Source organism: Anabrus simplex, chromosome 10 (genome assembly GCF_040414725.1).
Source record: "Anabrus simplex isolate iqAnaSimp1 chromosome 10, ASM4041472v1, whole genome shotgun sequence".
Lineage (NCBI taxonomy): Eukaryota > Metazoa > Arthropoda > Insecta > Orthoptera > Tettigoniidae > Anabrus > Anabrus simplex.
In genome coordinates this window covers 49,224,667-49,246,164 of record NC_090274.1, presented here as the reverse complement: position 1 = coordinate 49,246,164, position 21,498 = coordinate 49,224,667, and positions in this window count along the sequence as shown.

The following is a 21,498-nucleotide window of genomic DNA, read 5'->3' as shown; positions in this document are numbered from 1 at the left end:
AGAAACGCTTTTTAAGATATATGTATTACAAAAAATATAAGATATTCCCTTTTAAAATTATATTTCATATGTATTTTTGTTGAATGAATTTAAATATGTAACTTATCGCTAGCCAGTAGGCGTGTACTATCTCAACAAATTTATCTCTATACGATGTTAACGCATTAATTGACGATAATAGTTTGCTTCAGGAGTTATGCTTTAATGTTAGAAAAGGAAATTTAAGATTTCGGCAATTGTTTATAAGTCCAGTCTCCAAAACTGTATTTTTAAGGACTCTCTGTTTATCAATATGTGTGAAACATACAATAAATTAATTAATAAGTATCATATATATCTTGATTTTGCTTATGAATATGACACATATGTAAATATATTAAAATAATTTTACTTGTCGAAGTGATTTGTTTATATGTATAATATTTACATGATTTGGTTACAATTTTGTTTTGTTTGATGTATTAACAGGCTTCTGTAAATGAGATATTGTTTCATCCATTTCATACAGAGCATTATCATCTCATTTACATAGCATGTTCATATTTTCTTCCTCTTGGTATTTCATTGTTATTTGTGTCAATTAAGTTGTAAAAGCCACCTATAATTGGAGTGTGTCTCTGTTGGTTGCACATTTAATAAATAAATAAATAAATAAATAAATAAATAAATAAATAAATAAATAAATAAATAAATAAATAAATAAATTTGAATCGCGCGCCCGTAAATAGCAAAGTATAATTTTTTTTCTCCGCCAATCCGATTACACTATTGTTCTTAACACGACGCGAAGATCATCTGTTTTTCCTTTCAGTTATAGTTATGATACTAGTGTGTACAGGGTTTATTGAACCTTACAGGCCTTCGCCCAATAAAGTGTTCAAATCCATAATAGCCTAAGAAAATACAGAATGTATAAACTCCCCCTGCTTAAGAGCAATGACAAAATAATAATTCGATTAAACAAAACAATATAGTATTTGGGAACAAATGGCCCACGGTCAACTCACTTCCGGAGAGCTGTTAGTCCTGGGAATAAATCTAATCTACAGTTATAAGTAATGAACAAGCTATGATAGATACAGTGGGCCCTCCACGCAGTGATCACCGCGCGTAGGAATCTGGTGATAATCAGATGTTCGGCGACATTTGTCTAGGGGGGGGGGGGAGGGGTTGGAGAAAAATGTTCCTGAAGATAAATATTGCATTAACATGCACCAGGCCCATATTCTGGATCATCTAGGTTGTCTTCATCTTGTCTGACACTTTTCTTGTTTCATTTTTAACTTCCTATCTTCCTTAGAACAGGCTTCAAATTTGATATCTGACTTTGTCATACATAAATTGTCCATTTCACAGCACGCAATTATGTGCACATGTTGTTCTAAACCCAGTTTTCTCAGCACCGTATTCCTACCATTGTTCCCCTTATTGAATGCCAGTGCAACATCATATACACCTATTAATAAAGTCATTTTCCCCAGAAACAGAGTTTTTTGGCACCCAGGTCCAAATCACATCATGAAATGACTTGTTTGGATTTTGAATCCTTCTATTGCAAGCACTTTCGAAGAAGATCGTGTGACCACAAAGCAAAACAAATGAATGCCGCACAGCGTCTTATCAGGCTGATCAACACACAAAACTCCCCTAGAATCCAAAAAATGTTTGAAACAGAAAGGAACTAGCCCAGAAAACTGAAAATATTCCAGTTCTCGGGACAGAAAAAACAGATCTAGAAAGGATGTGTCGCTCTCTTATATGTCACATTGCATTTAAATGACGTTTTCAGGGTACTATTTCGGTAAAAAAGGACACGAACATTATAAAATGGACTTCAGGAAGAAGCAAGTAAGGCAGGCTGACGGATCTCCTTCGAGAGGACACAATACATGACCAACATCGAAACAGCACCCGGATGGATGACAGTTGAGAAAGAAAGGATTCAGAAAGTGGAGAAATTCAAATATCTGGGGGAGTGGATGGACAATAACCTGTCAGAAAGAGAGACACTGTTATCGAGAATCAACTTTGCATATAAACTAACTATGAATACTTACAACAAGATGAATATCTCGATCAATGCAAAACTCAGACACTACCAGACAGTCATCCGCCCGGAGGCTTTATATGCTGCTGAAAGTTTAAGCTTGATAAAAATAGAATTTGTCAAGAAGTTGGAAGTAGTGAAGAGAAAGATTCTGATGAAGATTCTGGGACCCCAATGAGCAAAGGATGAATCATACAGAAAGAAAGAAAACCAAGAATTATATCTGAAGACGGAAAAGATCTCAGATACCATCCGGAAGAGGAGAGCCATGACCTTCGGACATATCTACAGAATGAGCCCGGGAAGACCGACCAATCAGATACTAAGATATTTTGAGACTGCATTGCGCTGGTACCATGAGGTGAACAAGGACCTGGAAGGAATGGGAATACAAGGACTGGAAATCAGTAACAGGAATGTCTACAAGTCGAGGATCAAAGTCACGACGAGTTTTCAACAAAAAGTTAGATCTCGTACCCAAGCAGCGTGGACAGAAGAAAGGAGGAGATTGCAGAGTAAAAGGATGAAGGAGAACTGGACGAGGCTTAAAGCCCAGAAACAGAGGAAGTGGTACATAGTCAGTCAAAACGAAAGAAGAAGAAGAATAAGAATGAAAATAAAATGGACTTCCAGCTGACAAAATCATTAAAAATCTAAACATGGTATTTTCAACCCAAAATGTCTTACAACCTCCCCTAAGACAGTTTCAGTAGAGCTATCAATGCAATGAAATTTTTGAGGATAGTAGGTCACTTGATAATCGCCCTCAAAAGTTTCACAACCTCTGTTTAAATGTAAATAAAATTTGCCACACTACTGATTACAGTATTCTTGTCAACTGGAATGTAATATATCATCGTATCTAACACATTTCTATCAGGGCATTTCTGATTACCGTTCATGAAGCCACACGTGCCACCTTGTTTTGAAGTGATAAGAATCGGCCGTTCGTGCGGGTCTTATCACAGTACAGGAAGCGACCTTCCTCATCGGAAAATTTCTACAGTGGTCTACTCCATGAGGTGCTTCTGTTTCCTGTTCTAGGGTCTTAGTGCCCTTCTTAACAACTGTCCTGCTGGTAGCTACAGGTTCACCGCATCCTCTTTTATTATTAGGAAGAATGCGCAACAAACGTGCATAAAGTTGATATTACACAGGGGTTTCCAACTTGTAAGAGTTCGAGGGCCACACTGGAAAGCTTAGGGCATCATCCCGTGGCACGTTCGGCCCCGCGGTTAGGGGGCAACGGGTCCGCCTGTCAGCCCGCGGACCCGGGTTCGATTCCCGGCCGGGTCAGGGTTTTTTAATTGTACATTATTAATATCCCTGGCCTGGGGACTGGATGTTTGTGTCGTCCTTCATGTTCCTTTCCTCGCATTCCACACTTTACACTTCCGTGATTTGCAAATACACGCAGGGGCAAAAGATCTTCTTAGGTCGACGCCCCGAATAAATTGCATTTAAAAAATCTTGTGGCACAATTTAATATTATAATAGGCCAGTTTTATAAAATTCTGGAAATAGAACAGAAGTACCATTATGAAATAATACGCAAATTTCGGGAATCACATTCCAAGGAGAGGAGATTTGCTGATGATATTGGTATTTTATTTGAGACTGCAGAAGATGTGGAGAAATCACTGAATGGTATGGACAGAGTCTTGGTTAAGGAGTACAAGATGAAAACAAATAAGTCCAAAACAAAAGTAATGGAGTGCAGTAGAACGACGTCACGTGATGCAGGAAATATTAGATTAGGAAATGAGGTCTTCAAGGGAATAGATCAGGGCCTCTCAAACGCCCAAAATCACACACGTGCAAATCGAGGCGCAAGACCTCCGTGCACTGTGCATCGCTCCCGCTCGGTACGGCTCGTACCAACGCTTCGTCTCTGGGCTACTCGGCTAAGCTCGGCTCAACTCGGATCAATTCAGCTCGGATTTGGAGCGCTACGCAGCAAGTGAGAGAGAGAGGGAGACAGAGGGAGCGAGCGAGACAGGCGTGGGGAAAGAGAGAGACAGCGCTATTGCTCCAAATCGAGGAGTGGGGGTCTGCACTCTGGTCAACCAAGCGAGGTCGTCTTTTGCACCTTGCACAGTGCATGCACCAAGCGCATGCACCCTGAGAGGCCCTGGAATAGATTAATGTTGTTACTTGGGTAGTAAAATAACTAACGATGGCAAAGGTAAGGAGGACATAAAATGCAGACTAACACAAGCAAAAAAAGCGTTTCTTGAGAAAATAAATTTGCTCACTTCGAACGCTGATAGACTATAAGAATTAGAAAGATGTTTTTGAAGACTTTCGTCTGGAGTGTGGCATTTTATGGAAGTGAAACATGGACATTAAGCAGCTTAGAAAGGAAGAGAATAGAAGCCTTTGAAATGTGGTGTTACAGAAGAATGCTGAAGGCGAGATGGATAGATCGAATCACTAATGAAGAGATACTGAATCGAATTGGTGAGAGGAGATGGATTTGGCTAAAATTTGACCAGAAGAAGAGATAGAATGATAGGACACATCTTAAGACATCCAGGATTTGTGAACTTGGTTTTTGACGGAAGTGCAGGTGGTAAGAACGGTAGGGGTAGACCAAGGTATGAATATGACAAGCAGATTAGAGCAGAAGTAGAATGCAGCCGTTACGTTGAAAAGAAAAGGTTAGCACAGGATAGGGTGGTATGGAGCGGTGCATCGAACCAGTCTATGGACTGATGACTCAAACAACAACAGCATACATGTTTCAAATGAAACGAAGGTTTGAATAATATTAATTGTTTAAAAACTAATTTGCAATGCTATAAAAGAGTGAAATAAAAAATAAACAAAAACTGTTATACCCAGAATAATTGAATGTCGAAGAAGAGCACCCAACAATATTGCCAGTTAATCGAATTAATATTTCATACATGTCAAAAAGTGAAAATATGAAGGCAAACTGAAAGAAATGAAAATCCATAGCCTGTTTCCATTCATTCGGTGATGGAATGAAGCCCCCATCCAGCGACGAGGATAGGAACTGTGCTGGCTGCAGAAGCCTGTCGTACTTCTCTGAGGCAATGATCAGTGACTGACAGATGGAAATTAAGTGATATTGGAGAGAGTTCCTGGAATGAAGGATGACAGGGAAAATCGGAGTACCCCGAGAAAAACCTGCCCCGCCTCCTCTTTGTTCAGCACAAATCTCACATGGTGTGACCTGGATTTGAAGCACGGAATCCAGCGGTAAGAGGCAGGCGCGCTGCCGCCTGAGCTACGGAAGCTTAATAGGTCATAATAAATAAATAAAATAAATAAATAAATAAATAAATAAATAAATAAATAAATAAATAAATAAATAAATAAATAAATAAATAAATAAATAAATAGGAAATTCTGAATTACATTAGAGATTGGAAATACAGTTTAAACATCCCAAACTATTTGATGTTTAGAGTGTCTACTCTTCTTATGAACGAATTATCTGGAATTGGTGTCGTATGCTAATAAGAACGAATATTCATTTTAAAAATGTACAGCACGCTTGCTTTGTAGCTTTCATAAACAAATATACTAACAGAAAAACGCGCTCGGAAACACTTTTTCGCAAAAAGTACTTACGAACATCCTTCGACAAAGGCTTGAATAATTTAAGAGATGTAGTGAACATAAATATTCAGAGCCTGTTTCCAGTCATTCGACCGGGTCAGGAATGGAATGACTGAAGACACTAACTAGAGGTGAGGATAGGAACTGTGCCGTCTGCCGAAGCCTGTCGCACTCCTCTGGGGCAATGATTAGTGACTGGCAGGTGAAATGGAATGATACTGGAGAGAGTTCCTGGAATGAAAGATGACAGGGAAAATCGGAGTACCCGGAGAAAAATCTTGTCCCGCCTCTGCTTTGTTCAGCACAAATCTCACATGGAGGGACGGGGATTTGAACCACGGAAGCCAGGGGTGAGAGGCCGGCGCGCTGCAGTCTGAGCCACGGAGGCACTGAAATTAATCATGTAGTCAAGACAGAAAATTTGGTGGGAATACTGTGGTCGATCAGCTGCATCTACCAATGAACGAATGTCCGCCTCCAGCGAGCTCTGTTGTTGCTGAAATGAAATGGCGTATGGCTTTTAGTGCTGGGAATGTCCGAGGATATGCAGGTCTTTCGATTTGACTCCCGTAGGCGACCTGCGCGTCGTGATGAGGATGAAATGATGATGAAGACGACACATACACGCAGCCCCCGTGCCAGAGAAATTAACCAATGATTAGCCATTTCATTTCATTTCAGTGACATTCCCTGTTTTCTGGGGTGGAGAATGATCAGCTGTAGTTCCCTGAACCTCGTCCTCGAACGCACGTGCCGACCTACTCCCAGCTGATAAGATTCCTTCTCTTGTCCTTGCCACAAGCGCTATTGTCACTGTTCGCCAATAATTGTGTAAATGGGATAGACTTTCCGATAAGTATCGTGTCATTTTACTTATCGCCGGATGTAAATAAGAAACTCTGTAATAGAAAGTGTTGTTTGGAAATAGAGACATAAAGAAATCTCCACGTCTGTTAAGTGGAGATGAGATCTGACATACATCATCATCATCATCATCTGTTTACCCTCCAGGTTCGATTTTTCCCTCGGACTTAGCGAGGGATCCCACCTCTACCGCCTCAAGGGCAGTGTCCTGGAGCTTCAGACTCTTAGTCGGGGGATACAACTGGGGAGTATGACCAGTACCTCGCCCAGGCGGCCTCACCTGCTATGCTGAACAGGGGCCTTGCGGGGGATGGGGAAGATTGGAAGGGATAGACAAGGAAGAGGGAAGGAAGCGGCCGTGGCCTTAAGTTAGGTACCATCCCGGCATTTACCTGGAGGAGAAGTGGGAAACCACGGAAAACCACTTCCAGGATGGCTGAGGTGGGAATAGAACCCACCTCTACTCAGTTGACCTCCCGAGGCTGAGTGGACCCCGTTCCACCCCTCGTACCACTTTTCAAATTTCGTGGCAGAGCCGGGAATCGAACCCTTGCCTCCGGGGGTGGCAGCTAATCACGCTAACCACTACATCACAGAGGCGGACTCTGATACACATACCCAGTCGAAAGTGTTTATTGCGACGTCGCTTTTAACAACGAATTTGATATAATGGCGAAATCTAACGACCCAGTCTAAATCCTATACAGGGTGAAGTGAAATTCGCGCACTCGGGCGTCGCAGCGCGACTCCTCACATGTCAGCAATAAAAAAGTGTCTCTCACAAAAGTTCGTCCTGCGAGTATATCCGGCAGAAAAAGAACGTTGAAGAGTGGCAATCTGGCAACACTGTAACCACATATAGGGTAACTACATCTGTCAGCACCCCACAGTCGTGCTGTACTGTTGGTGAAGTGGATATAGTTTTGGGTTAGCATGCAGGAGGTCGAGGGTTTTATCCTGGGTTGAGGCGCACTTTTTTATTTGCTAATTTCCTCGGAAATTACATACTATAATACAGTAAGACACCGTTTCTTAGGTGACATGTATCCTCTCTTCTTCTTCTTAATCTGCTTACCCTCCGGGCTTGGTTTTTCTCTCGGACTCAGCCAGGAATCCCACCTCTACCGCCTCAAGAGCAGTGTCCTGGAGCCACATGTATCCTACACCTACAAAATTTAGTAACGCTGAACACGTTGTAACGCATTTAGTAGATGAAGAGGTGCGAACAAATTCACGCCCACGACGTGGAAAGGGCGTCTTTCAAAGCTGACCAATGAAAACGAATGTTCGTCCATTTCTAGGATCGTAGTATGTAAGTGCAAATGGTTTCTAGAGGACGCGCTGCAATCGCTGTTGACTATTAAGATGTCAGATACCATACCACCTGGACTGCATTTACGAAATAAAAAACATACGCCTCAAACCAGGTTCCTATGTTGACAGAGGTAGTTACCCTACATGCGGTTACAGTGTTGCCAGACTGCCACTCTTCAACGTCCTTTTTCTCCCGGATATACTCGCAGGACGAACTTTTGTGAGATACATTTTTTTTATTGCTGGCACGTGAGGAGTCGCGCTGCGACGCCCGAGTGCGCGAATTTCGCTTCACCCTGTATAAATAGTGTATTTAAAAATTGCTTAGTACGACGTCGGTTATTACGACATATCGTATGACGTATTTTTATCACATTTTCGGAGAAATGTATCGGATACAACGTCCTTTGTTGATTTTTGTTTGTTATATATTTGGGGGTCCGTCTCTGTGGTGTAGTGGTTAGTGTGATGAGCTGCCACCCCCAGAGGCCCGGGTTCGATTCCCGGCTCTGCCACGAAATTTGAAAAAGTGGTAAGAGGGCTGGAACAGGGTCCACTCAGCCTCGGGAGTTCAAATGAGTAGAGGTGGGTTCGATTCCCACCTCAGCCATCCTAGAAGTGGTTTTCCGTGGTTTCCCACTTCTCCTCCAGGCAAATGCCGGAATGGTACCTAATTTAATGCCACGGCCGCTTCCTTCCCTCTTCCTTGTCTATCCCTTCCAACCTGCCCATCCCCCACCAAGGTCCCTGTTCAGCATAGCAGGTGAGGCCGCCTGGGTGAGGCACTGGTCATCCTCCCCAGTTGTATCCCCGACCCAGAGTCTGAAGCTCCAGGACACTGCCCTTGAGGCGGTAGAGGTGGGATCCCTCGCTGAGTCCGAGGTAAAAATCAACCCTGGAGGGTAAACAGATTAAGAAAGGAAAAAGTACATATTTGGGGATTTCTGTCCGCCTCCATGGTTAAATGGTTAGCGTGCTGGCCTTTGGTCACAGGGGTCTCGCGTTCGATTCCCGGCAGGGTCGTTAATTTTAACCATGATTGGTTAATTTCTCCGACACGGGGGCTGGGTGTGTTGTCGAATTCATCATAATTTCATCCTTATCACAACGCGCAGGTCGCCTATGGGAGTCAAATCAAAAGATCTGGACCTGGCGAGCCGAACATGTCCCAGGACACTCCCGGCACTAAAAGCCATACGCTATTTCATTTCAGTGACACTGCCTGTTTCTCAGGGGTGGAGAACAGTCAGCTGTAGTTCGCTGAACCTCGTGTTCGAATGCACGTGCCGACTTACTACCAGCTGATAAGATTCCTTCTCTCGTCCTTGCCACGAGCACTACTGTCACTATTCGCCAATTATGTAATTGGGATAGACTTTCCGATAATTATCATGCCATTTCACTTATCGCCGGTTGTAAATAAGAAACTCTATAATTGAAAGTGTTGTTCAGAAATAGAGACATTACAAAATCTCCACGTCAGTTACAACTGACTTCCAAATACAGTCTCCTTCTTTTCCTGCCGCTTTTCCCACACCTGTAGGGTCGCGGGTGCGAACTGCGTCGCACATGTGGATTTGACCCTGTTTTACGGCCGGATGCCCTTCCTGACGCCAACCCTCTATCGAGGGATGTAAGCACTATTGCGTGTTTCTGTGGTGGTTGGTAGTGTAGTATGTTGTCTGAATATGATGACGAGAGTGTTGGGACGGACATATACACCCAGTCCCCGAGCCAGAAGAATTAATCAGAAGCGATTAAAATCCCCGACCCGGCCGGGAATCGAACCCGGGACCCTCTGAACCGAAGGCCAGTACGCTGACCATTCAGCCAACGAATCGGACTGACTTCCAATTACAGTAGAAGCTCGATATCTCGAAGCCCCATTACTCGAATTTTCAGTATCTCGAAGTAATTTAAATTTCCCGGCCGTTTGGCCTATTCTCCACGTGTATTTATTTCTCTATTACTCAAAATTCGGTTACACGAATTTCTCGAAGCAAACGTTTCCTCCCTTGAAGCAAAAAAATACTCTGTAACACGAATTTTGTGCAACATTAACTGTGCAATACGGCATTTCTGGTTTGTGAGGAAACGTTAACGAATAAAGAAAGGGCTACAGTGATACTGGGAGCTAATATGACGGGAACCGAAAAACTCGAACTTCTAATGATCAGAAAATCGGCAAAGCCTCGCTGTTTCTCGGGTGTCAGTTTATTACCAGTCACGTACGAAAGCAACCTCTGAAGTCGCGGATGAAAAGCTCCATTTACGAAACTATGCTGCGTGGTATTGACGAGAAATTTCAACGTGAAGGGAGGAAAGGTTAACAGTAACAAGCAGAAGAGACTAACGGATTTTTTTTTCCAAAGGTGTTAAGGGAGTTCTGTTTCTTATTTCACTACTGTATGTACTGTATACACATGGGCAGATCGCCAGCTCCACATGCAAAACACCACCTCTACTTAGAACTAAACTAACTACTTTACTACATTAAATATATACTAACTCTATCCTAAATCTCTCTGGCCGCGACATCACTCCTGGTGAGGAACTCCTAACACCCTTCCCTGGGATGTCACGACCAGACATGTCTCATAAGGCTCGGAAACATATACCTCATAGACCCCTTAAGCTGGCAATGTTATTTCCTCACCACTCCTTCATGTAACAGCCCACATGTGTGCGGATTGCCTAGCTCTACATGTAGGCTGTCACGCCTGTATTCCACCCTGCCGAGACGGAATCCATAACTCGGCTCATCTTTCACTGTCTCATCGACAACTTACTTCCTCTAACCTAACACTATTCACTATCTTACTCTACTCTACACGTGCAGACGTACCGAATCAACACTTTAGCTTGAGATAGGTCAGGCCTATCTCCCCCTCTTCCAACTCTACTGTACGTCAGCAGCCAAAACAAACTAACTAACAAAACCAAAGTAAAATAAAACAGGCGGACAAACAACAAACAACCTCATTAGAAGGAATACAGCACGGCTTACAATATCAATCAACTGAATCTACTAATTAGAAATATAAAATACCTAAGGAACAAAGGAACAAAACTGTACAAATATAAAAAACGAAACATAATACGAAACTTATAATTATTTTCGCCCTTACTTATTAGTGAGTTAAACTCTATAATGTTGTTTTATGCACATACATGGTTACAAAACTTCATTATTATTAACCCATACAGAGATGATACTTCAGAGATAAATACTTTCCGTATGTTTTCTTCTACTGACTATAATCAATTTTAAACTTCTTATTCAGTGTACGGGTAACTGATCGATTTGTAGTCTCCCTCTTCCAACTTCGGTCGTCCGAGGTAGGAGAGCCGAGACTTGGTTCATTCTGAAATACTAGCATGCATTCCTGTATGTGTAGTTTAAGTGTCCCATAATATCCTTTTAACCATGTGTACTCGTGCTGATTTCACTGGTTTTTTTTCAGCAGCATGTGCCCCTTCCCTCATTCACAACTTTCACTTTTTTCCCACAAGCTTTTTACAGTTGTCAATAATTTTGATAGTTTCCCTGACCTTCTCCAGTTGTTTATTAATTTGACAATAGTATAGTACTCAGATTATTTTTCTATTTTATTTATCTCTTCCGCTTCCAAGTATTTAACCCGTAATGCTCTTGTACTTTCACACTGTCTCAAGAAATGTGCATTTCCTAACTCCTTTTCACATAATAAACATGTATTTGCAGCTTCTGTAAATGCCTTATTTTTATAAAATTCCCATCAACCACCATATCATTCCCCTGTATTCTCTTTTGGTTAATTTATCATGTATTATTTTCATACCTGGGTATATATTCATGAATTCCTCCAGAGTTCTCCTATTATTACCCTCAGCTCTTAGCCTTTGTATTTCTATATCTCCTACCCTCTGTGCCACTCTCCCACAGACTTTTCTTTCTTCTAAATCGTTGTCCCAATAGTTCCCCATACCAATTCCTTCTAGCACTCACTTCACCAGCACTCGGTTCCTTTTGGGTCACGGGAAATTTAAATTCTATTTATATACATTCAAAATTAATAGTAATAACAGTTTGTGTTTGTGGAGATGAAGAAACTGCAACGCACCTTATTTTTGATTGTCCATTCTTCAGCAAAGCTAGATTTATTTTTGGAACATCACTTAAATTGTTGTGCAGTAATGTTAGTCAAACCCATTTTTAGGATATTTCACAAGATCTGTTCTTTGAATGAATTTTTTTAGTTTATGCAGTTTGTTTTAGAAAAATTTAAGAATAGTTTCTTTGCTTTTCTCCCAGTTTAGTTAATTTGTGTGTGTAATCACGCAATTCAAAACTTTTGTATTATATGTTTGTAATATTTAAGGTAACTAGTTATAACCTACAGCCCTAATATGCTAGACAAAGTAGGGCTTTTTCATGGATAATAAATAAATAAATAAATAAATAAATAACTAAATAAATAAATAAATAAATAAATAAATAATATGTACTTATCTTGTCTTCTAAAAAGTTACTATAATAAGGGTTAATATTAAAGTGATGTCGTCAAATAGAGTTTCTCTGTATATTTTTAAGTACTCTTAAAAATAATCTTCAGGAGGTGCATATGGGCTTGAGGTTCACTCAGCCTACACCAAAAATGAGTACCAGGTTAATTCCTGGGGGCAAAGGCGGCCGCGCGTAGAGCTAATCACGAGCCGAGGTTAACAATGGTGGAAGCCTTTACCTTCCACTCCTCCAAGGGCCTTCATGGCCTGTACGGAGGTGACTTTGCTTTGCTTTTTGCTTAAAAATAATGTATTCAGTATAAACCAGTAGATACACATAATTCAATTATATGCTATACATGCTCAAAAACGATATTCTCTATATCTCGAATATTCGATAACTCGAAATAAAATTTTCGATATATCGAATTCCACTATATTGTTTCTCTTAAGTAGAGATGAGATTTGATATACATACACAGGCAAAACTGTTTATTGCGAAATCGCTTTTAACGACGAATTGGACACTGTATTTCAACAATCGCATAACACGACGTCGCTTATTACGACATATCTTAAAAAAATGACGAATTTTGATCACATTTTCGGATAAATGTATCGGCTATAACGTCTAGTATTGATTTTTGTTCGTTACGTATTTGAAGATTACACACAACAATGTAACGCTTATTATTGGAGACTTCAAATCAGCCTGTCTCTTAGATAGTCAAGAACCGGGCGAGTTGGCCGTGCGGTTAGGAGCGCGCAGCTGTGAGCTCGCATCCGGGAGATAGTGGGTTCGAATCCCACTGTCGGCAGCCCTGAAGATGGTTTTCCATGGTTTCCCCATTTTCACTCCAGGCAAATGCTGGGGCTGTACTTTAATTGAGGCCACGGCCGCTTCCTTCTCATTCTTAGCCCTTTCCCGTCCCATCGTCGCCACAAGACCTATCTGTGTCGGTGCGACGTAAAGCACAATAGCAAAAAGAGATAGTCAAGACAAGCATCGCTGCATTGATGTTGCAAGTTGAAAACAATTCAGTTCTCAAAGCTGTGATGGACTTTTTGAGAATCGCGAATATAAGAATTTGACTTTGTGCTCATCGCTTTGTTGCCGGTGATTTGTTTATTCTCCCCTTTTCCTCCCGGAAGAAAGATTCAGTGTGGATTTATGTTTTATTTCTTATAAGTACTTTGCGCTGATAATTCATAATTTTTGTATGTGTGCTGTTAATGTTCATTGTACATGGAGGATCACCAAATGTTGTTACAACAGTCAATTAAATTTTTAAAAAAGAGATATCTCAAAAGAAAAGGAAAGTCTTTAATATTGAAGAAATTTCACACACGTATGGCGATTAGAAAATGGGGAAACAATATAGAGATGGGTAAGAGTAGTTCAGCGGAAGGACTGGTGTCAGAACTGCTCAATCCCTGAAATGAATAGTTCTTTGGGAGCAGTTCTTTTAGTTCCTACTCTTCTCCCTCAGTAACTGCGCTCGCAAGAGTCCCAGGCGGCTGAGCTGCCGACAATGGCCCGTGACCAACACGTGGGTATGTTATACCTGCCCGCGCTTCACACCACAGCAGCCCAATATGCCATTAAAAATTAACGATCATCATTGTTTTAAAGGGCATAGCAAAGAGGTTCGGTGATTCCACATTATTAATATTTTGATTTTGAAATTTGGGCTATGATTTCAAACCCTATAAATCAGGGGCGGCCCTACCTTATGTGCTGAAGAGCTGCAGCACATTGCCTATTTGAAAAATAAATTACTTTAAAAATATTATGTGCAATCAAATACAGTGCATTGAAAAAGAAGTCAGCCAAAGAATAGGAAATTATTCAACTCACCTCACAACCAGGTAAATAGTCGTGCGCTCGACTCCGGGTGGCTGTGCAGATCACAGCTCAGGGAGAATTTCTAAGCTTTTTGCCAGAAAGCAGGAACTCTGCCTTTTGCGCATGCGTGCCCAATTTTTCTGATAGGCTGTGGAAACAACAGCCAAGACCGCCAAGACATCACTTCGCAGCGATTCTTCGTTCGACCACAGGGAGGCAGCACTGGTCACACTTGCATTACGACCGAAATGAGAACGTGGCAGCTGGCACCCTCTTGACTCAGCGGTAGTATTTAAGAGGGGATCGCTCAAAGCAAACGGGAAAACAAAATACTGTAGAACTGTTCCCGCCAGGTCTTTTAATACCAAAGATGATAGAATACTCCCAACTTGCCTATTCCATAGCCACCTTTTGAAACAGATGAACTGTAAAAATTGTATGTTTTATGTTGTCAAAATAAGGACATGATATTGTGATTTTCTTCAATAAAAAATGTCTAGTTTATAAATGAGACTATGAAAACACAACATGTAATTTTGCATTACGACGTTGCTGGTTTTATTTCAATGATTTTTGGTAACATTGGGAAGTTCTGTTTTTGCGCGCTCACACCAAGTATTTGAGTTCGTGAATATTTTGCCATTGCAGGTGTTATTGTGTGTTTAATTATATAGTTTTATTACGAGAAATGTGTATATGTGTTGAGTTATTTGCGTGTTTGTTCAGTGTGGAATACTCAGTGGAGAGCCTCTTGAAAACCGCGTGCCGGTATGTTTCTCAATATTTGTATTTTTGGAGGGGGGATGGCTTACAGCACACAACTGATTTTCTTCATCCGTCGCCACTGCTCTAAATATCGCATAACGTGTGTTTGAATTAGGCCTATTTTAGCTTTGTGTACTTTACATCAAGACACAAAAATGGAAAAAAAAAATTGTGTCGATACATAAGTTTCGGGTAAGTTTTATGGTTTCCTTACTGGTGTTTTGTATTGCAATCAATCTGCACAAGTGAATTTACATTTCACTAGAAAGTTCTCTCCGTGCACTTCTGTGAAAGAGTCGCGGGCCAACCTTCTGGTTAGTCTTACTCCAAATCCTACTCCTAGTCCCATCACGTCCCGCTCAAATCGCATACAAACCTCTCATTGGTCGGTTGGGACTCAAAGAACTACAGCTCCGTAGTTAGTCTCCCGACACGAAAATGTAAAACATTATGTCGACACTTACATAAATATACGCCAAGTTTTATGGTTTCGCAACTAGTATCACACAATACAATCAATCTACACAAGTAAATTTACATTTCACTAATCATTGGCCAACCTTCTGTTCTGATTAGGCTTACTCCTACTCCTAGTCCCATCACGTCCCGCTCATATCGCATACAAGCGTCTCATTGGTCGGTCGGAACTTAAAGAACTACAACTCTGTAGCTAGTCCTTCCTTGAAGTGTTACTCATCCCGAGGAGCAGTTCTTTAGGAGCAGTTCAGTCAGGAACGACACATCTCTAGGAAACAAATGTAAGCATCAGGAAGGAATTGGGTGTAACGCACTGAACTATTTCTACGATTTGGAGTGACAGAGAAAAAATTAGTGGCGACGCGTGACGTTTTGATAAGTGTTACCACACTCCTCCTTGAGAGTATACTGTCGCTCGCACCTTCTTTTTGTAAGCTGTACTCTAGTCTGGACCTTCCGAACAGAATCATAACGGCAACAGTGTTGATGTGTGCTTGAGACACGTCATGGCGTCTCTTTAACCCTGGAACACCACACTGGGGGCCCCCGACCCTATGGGAAACATATTACCGAATAAATATTTTATATGAAATTGTAGGCTATTGAGTAATGTTTGTAAATTGAGTAAGTACCTTTTCACACTCTCATAGCGTCATTCAGATCTGTCAGCGAAAGCAGACATCCGTAGGAGATAAGTAGATATAGCGCAGGGTCACGGAGACCCCAGTGTGGCGTTTACGGTTGTCTTTTCTTGGTGTGTGCCATGCTGCTGCAATTCTTGCTACAGTAGTATGTGTTAAACTGACGCGTGTTTCCTTCGTGTTAGGGCCCTTTCACACGATCCACTGCTTTCCACGCCACTCCACTAGAGGTGTAGAGAAAGGCCGGTAGCGTTCACACGATCCACTGCTTTCCACGCCACTCCACCAGACGTGTAGAGAAAGGCCGGTAGCGTTCACACGATCCACTGCTTTCCACGCCACTCCACCAGAGGTGTAGAGAAAGGCCGGTAGCGTTCACACGATCCACTGCTTTCCACGCCACTCCACCAGAGGTGTAGAGAAAGGCCGGTAGCGTTCACGTGAGACACTTCGTGTGGCACAACCTCCGTCCACTCTCGTCAACAGCAGGCTTGAAGTGTCTTCCACTCTGGGCGTCCGGAAGCACACTGAATCAGATTAGCTCATTCAGACGGTCAACATACGAGCTACAAGTTTGAAGATTTTGATTCAAAATGTCGGTTCCATTCATAGATACTGAAAAGTTAATAATAGAAATACAAAATCGTCCTTGTCAGTGGGATTAACGAACGACAGACTATTCAAATAAAACAAAAGGCTTCAAATGTGGAATGAAGTTTCCCATGAAGTGATTCCACATGGGTCATTGAAAAATATTTAATCAAGGTTTTTTTAGCAGTCTTCATTTCAAAAGAACTGCTTCCAATTAAATTACATAATAACATTTTCTTATTAGGACCGAACACGATAGCTGCAGTTGCTTATGTGCGGCCATTATCCAGTATTCGGGGGATAGTGGGTTCGAACCCCACTGTCGGCAGCCCTGAAGACAGTTTTCCGTGGTTTCCCATTTTCACACCAGGCAAATGCTGGGGATGTACCTTAATTAAGGTCACGGCCGCTTCCATCCCACTCCTAGCCCTTTCCTGTCCCATCGTCGCCATAAGACCTATCTGTGTCGGTGCGACGTACAGCAACTTGTAGAAAAAAAACAATCTTATTCATGAGAACTACCAGTCTTATTTACAGAAGGTAGGTGTAGGTAGCAAGGCCATACTGGTAGCTCACTAAATCAGTCGTTCAAACGGTCAACATTGTGTGTGTCACAAGTTTGAAGTTTTTGTTTCAAAATATCGGCGGAATACATTTTCTCATGTTGGTGTCCTGACGCTATAAACTTGCTTCAAGGATTGATAACAATTGAAACAAATTCCCACTCATACGAAAGTAATTAGGGAACATTTTTAGATCACTGGTACGTTCATCTAGAAGAACAATGAGCTCCTCGTTCTCGGTGATATAAATTCAATGGATGGACCCAATGAACCTTAGTACTGTTCTTTCACCTCAATATTATTTTCGTAAGAATAAAAATCCCAAGGATAATGTGCGCGTCCATGGACCAGATTCAAACCGAGACGCAAATATGTGGTGGGGACGAGAAGTTGCCGGCAAGTTGACGGAAGTGGACAGCAAGTGTCTGAGGAGTGGAGTGGCGTGGCGTGGCGTGGCGTGGCGTGGAAAGCAAGTGGACCGTGTGAAAGGGCCCATAGAGACAGTGTTTTAAATGGCTAATTCCAAGGAAGGACTATCAGATCGTAACATTAGGGAATGATTACAAGATAGTGACAGTGAGCAGGATATTGGTGGTGATTTAAAATTTGAATCTGACAATGTGTTCGAGAACAGTGAACACTAAAGTGAATTCAGTGCTGAGTATGAAAGTGAAACCGAAGTTGAAGATGAGGTACCGGATTCAAGTCGCAATGTATCCAGCCTGAAGGGGATACTTACTTTGTTCGCAAACTGACTGAAGAACCTACTCATTTTTTTAACAGGAATGTAACGGTCACCAACCGGCTCGCATCAGTTCCACTTGCTGACATGCTCAGTACAGTCTTACAATAGTGGGAACGCTAAGGAAAAATAAAAAAGAGAGTCCACCAAGTTTTCTCACCAAATACAGTGTTGCCAACTTATATTTTCAAGATCCGCTAAATACTACTAAAAATCCACTAAAATTCCGCCAAGAAATCCGATCTCAAATAATGGGCAATAATAATAATAATAATAATAATAATAATAATAATAATAATAATAATAATAATAATAATAATTCAGATGTCATTCGAAAGCGAAGAGTTAAACGTTTTGGTCATATTTCAAGAATGCCTGATGACAGACTTGCTAAGAAAATCTTTAACCACTTCAATAAGCCCAATAGGAAAGGCAACTCTTATGAAAAATGGTTTGTTAACACGAAGAAAGATTTGCAAGAAATGAACATCAATCATTAAGACATCCACAATAGAACCACCTTCAGAAAAAAAGTTACACACATTTAAGGGTTTCCTAGAGCCAGAAACAGCGACCAAGAAGAAACAACAATGGACGGCTGAAAGGAAAGAAGCAGCAAGCAGGAGGATGAAGGAGTACTGGCGCCAAAGAAAATTTAAATCAAGAGGAGTTATTTACGTGGCCCACAGCTGGCCAAAATAGATAAAATAATAATAATAATAATAATAATAATAATAATAATAATAATAATAATAATAATAATAAATGTCTGGACTCACCTGATCTGTGAGTTTCACTGGGATTAACCCCCTGCCTGCGAGTTGGCGAGCTAAAACTTGTAGGCGTCTTAGTGCCGTGTACAAACTGAGGTCACACGCAGAACAGGCCAGTTCATTAAACGGTCTTCCTTCATAGCATAAATATAAATGCTACTCTCTCACAGTTTCATTATCTGTCGTCATTCGTCAACTAAGAGATACGTACCCTTTCCACACGCATTACAAATTTATGATACCACGATCTCATAACATCAAATCAAATAACATGTTTTCCTCATGTGACTGCTACCTCTTGACAAGAAATGTGGAATAGCTCAGAGACAGACTGGAGTACAAATTAAAAAAAGAAAAATGGATAAAACGCTAAATTCCGCTATAATAAATCTAGAATTCCGCCCAAAAATCCGCTGTCCGCTAAATGGTATATTTCTCCGCCGACAGTCTTCTAATTCCGCCAAATTTAGCGGAAAATCCGCTAAGTTGGCAACATTGCAAATAACCTACAGGAACTTCTAGATTTGCGTTCGATCGTGAGGAAACATTTGTCGTATTCACCTAAATAAAACAAGTTGGTAATTTTATTATCAACTATGCATCATAATTCCGTGAATGAAACATCTGATAAACCAGTCATAATTCACACATACAATTTAACTAAAGGTGACACTGACACCCTTGATCAACTGTGTAAGACATACTCACCTGTGGTGGCCACTTCATGTCATGTTCGGAATCTTAGACGCTGGTGGAGTCAATTCCTTTATTCTTTTCAATCTTTCCAATCCGGAATTGCAACAAGGAAAGAAGAATCGTAGACAGTTTTTGAAAGACTTAGGCATGCCACTTGTTCAGCCTCACCCTCACAATCGGCTCAGTGTACCTGCAGTACAGAGCTACATAAAGAAAACAATTGCTCAAATTTTGAACATTGGAGTGATTAATAAAGTGCCTATCCGACGTGATGTTCGGAGGAAGATTCGATGAGCCATCTGACAGATAAACCAACTCACAGTGTGCGAAACCATTCTGCCAGAGTCACCGTGCCATGGTATGTGTCAATTGCGAACATCTCCTGTGAAGCATTTTATAACCTCTTACTAAGGTGAACTATCAGTGTTATTAATTTGTAATGATTGTTTTTGCCTGCTGCCATTTCTTGATGGATACAGTACTTTTGTATCCATCCCTTGGCACAGGCCAGAGTAAAGTGTAGCTTTCACCGAAGTCCCAGTCTCATCCATGGCTGTGACAATATGGAAGCTCTGGGGTATGGGTGGTGCTGAGTATTGACATTCAGAGCACAACTAGTGCATCTGAGTGTTATGAAAGGTGTTGCTCATAGGGTCAGTCGTGCTGCAATAGCACTTTCTGACCCAGTGAGGAAAGCAATGGCAAACTACCTAACTCCTCGTCTTGCCTAGTACGCCTCATTTTGGTGCTGCCATTGGTTTTTGCGGTTTCCTTATAACCGCATAACCTTTGGTGGTGCTATTTGAGGATCCAACCAGCCTCTGGGCTGATGACGTAACAGATAGAAAGTGATTGTTTTATAACTTTACTGCAAAAATGCTCCAAAAATTGATGAAATCTATCCATTGTGCCAACAAAAGTATGTATTTACGTATCGTTGCAATTTTCAGGCTGTAAGTGCTTTGATTGTAATTATAATTTAATTAATTAAGATATTTATGTACGCGCTAAAGATCATAACTGTATCCTCTAACTATACAGTGTACAGCTAGAATAAGAATATCTGGTAAAATTCAAAGGATATGATATGAATGACTACAATTTGATTGGGCCAAGCAGACCCCACTGTGGTATTTACGTTTGTGTTTTGTGAGTGTGGCGTTCCAGGGTTAAAACTATGAAACTACATAAATTCTCCATACCGTTGTTTTTTTTCAAGCATTCTTTCCTGAGAATAATGGAACACACGGCCAACAATACAGTTTATTCATTTTTGCATAACCAAATATCATACTGTTCTTTTCGATACCGGGCGAGTTGGCCGTGCGCATAGAGGCGCGTGGCTGTGAGCTTGCATCCGGGAGATAGTAGGTTCGAATCCCACTATCGGCAGCCCTGAAAATGGTTTTCCGTGGTTTCCCATTTTCACACCAGGCAAATGCTGCATCTGTACATTAATTAAGGCCGCTTCCTTCCAACTCCTAGGCCTTTCCTATCCCATCGTCGCCATAAGACTTATCTGTGTCGGTGCGACGTAAAGCCCCTAGCAAAAAAAAAAATATATATATTTTCGATTCCTTGACTAAATTCTTAAGAGAAGGGCTTTGCTTGGCGTAGGCGCAGTAATACTCGCCTAGCTGTTAGAAGAGATTCAACGCGTATCCACTGTCTGGAGTTGGTAACAGTCTCTCTCTCTCTCGACTTTGACGGTGGCTATCTACTTGCAATAGAGTTCTCGCGACACGTCCCGGCGAAGTAACAAATATATTAAATATTAATATTAAAGAGTAGGCCTACTAGATTGTTATATTTTAAAACTGTTACCAGTGGTAACCGTGGATTCTAGCACGCTTCGCCACTGGAAGAAATACAATCCCTTTTCGAAAAAAAAAAAAAAAAACAAAAAAAAAACTTTGAAACTCAAGCGGGCCAGATTATGTGAGCATCAAGATATAACGTACAACGCTTAAGCAGCAAAGAACAAATAATGTGCCGATCAGTGGATCTACTATTCAAGCGAAAGCCAATGAAATTCCCCGCAGTATCACTCCGCTAATATGCCCTATAAAATACAGTAGTTATTTCAGTTACCGGTACGGTTTTTTT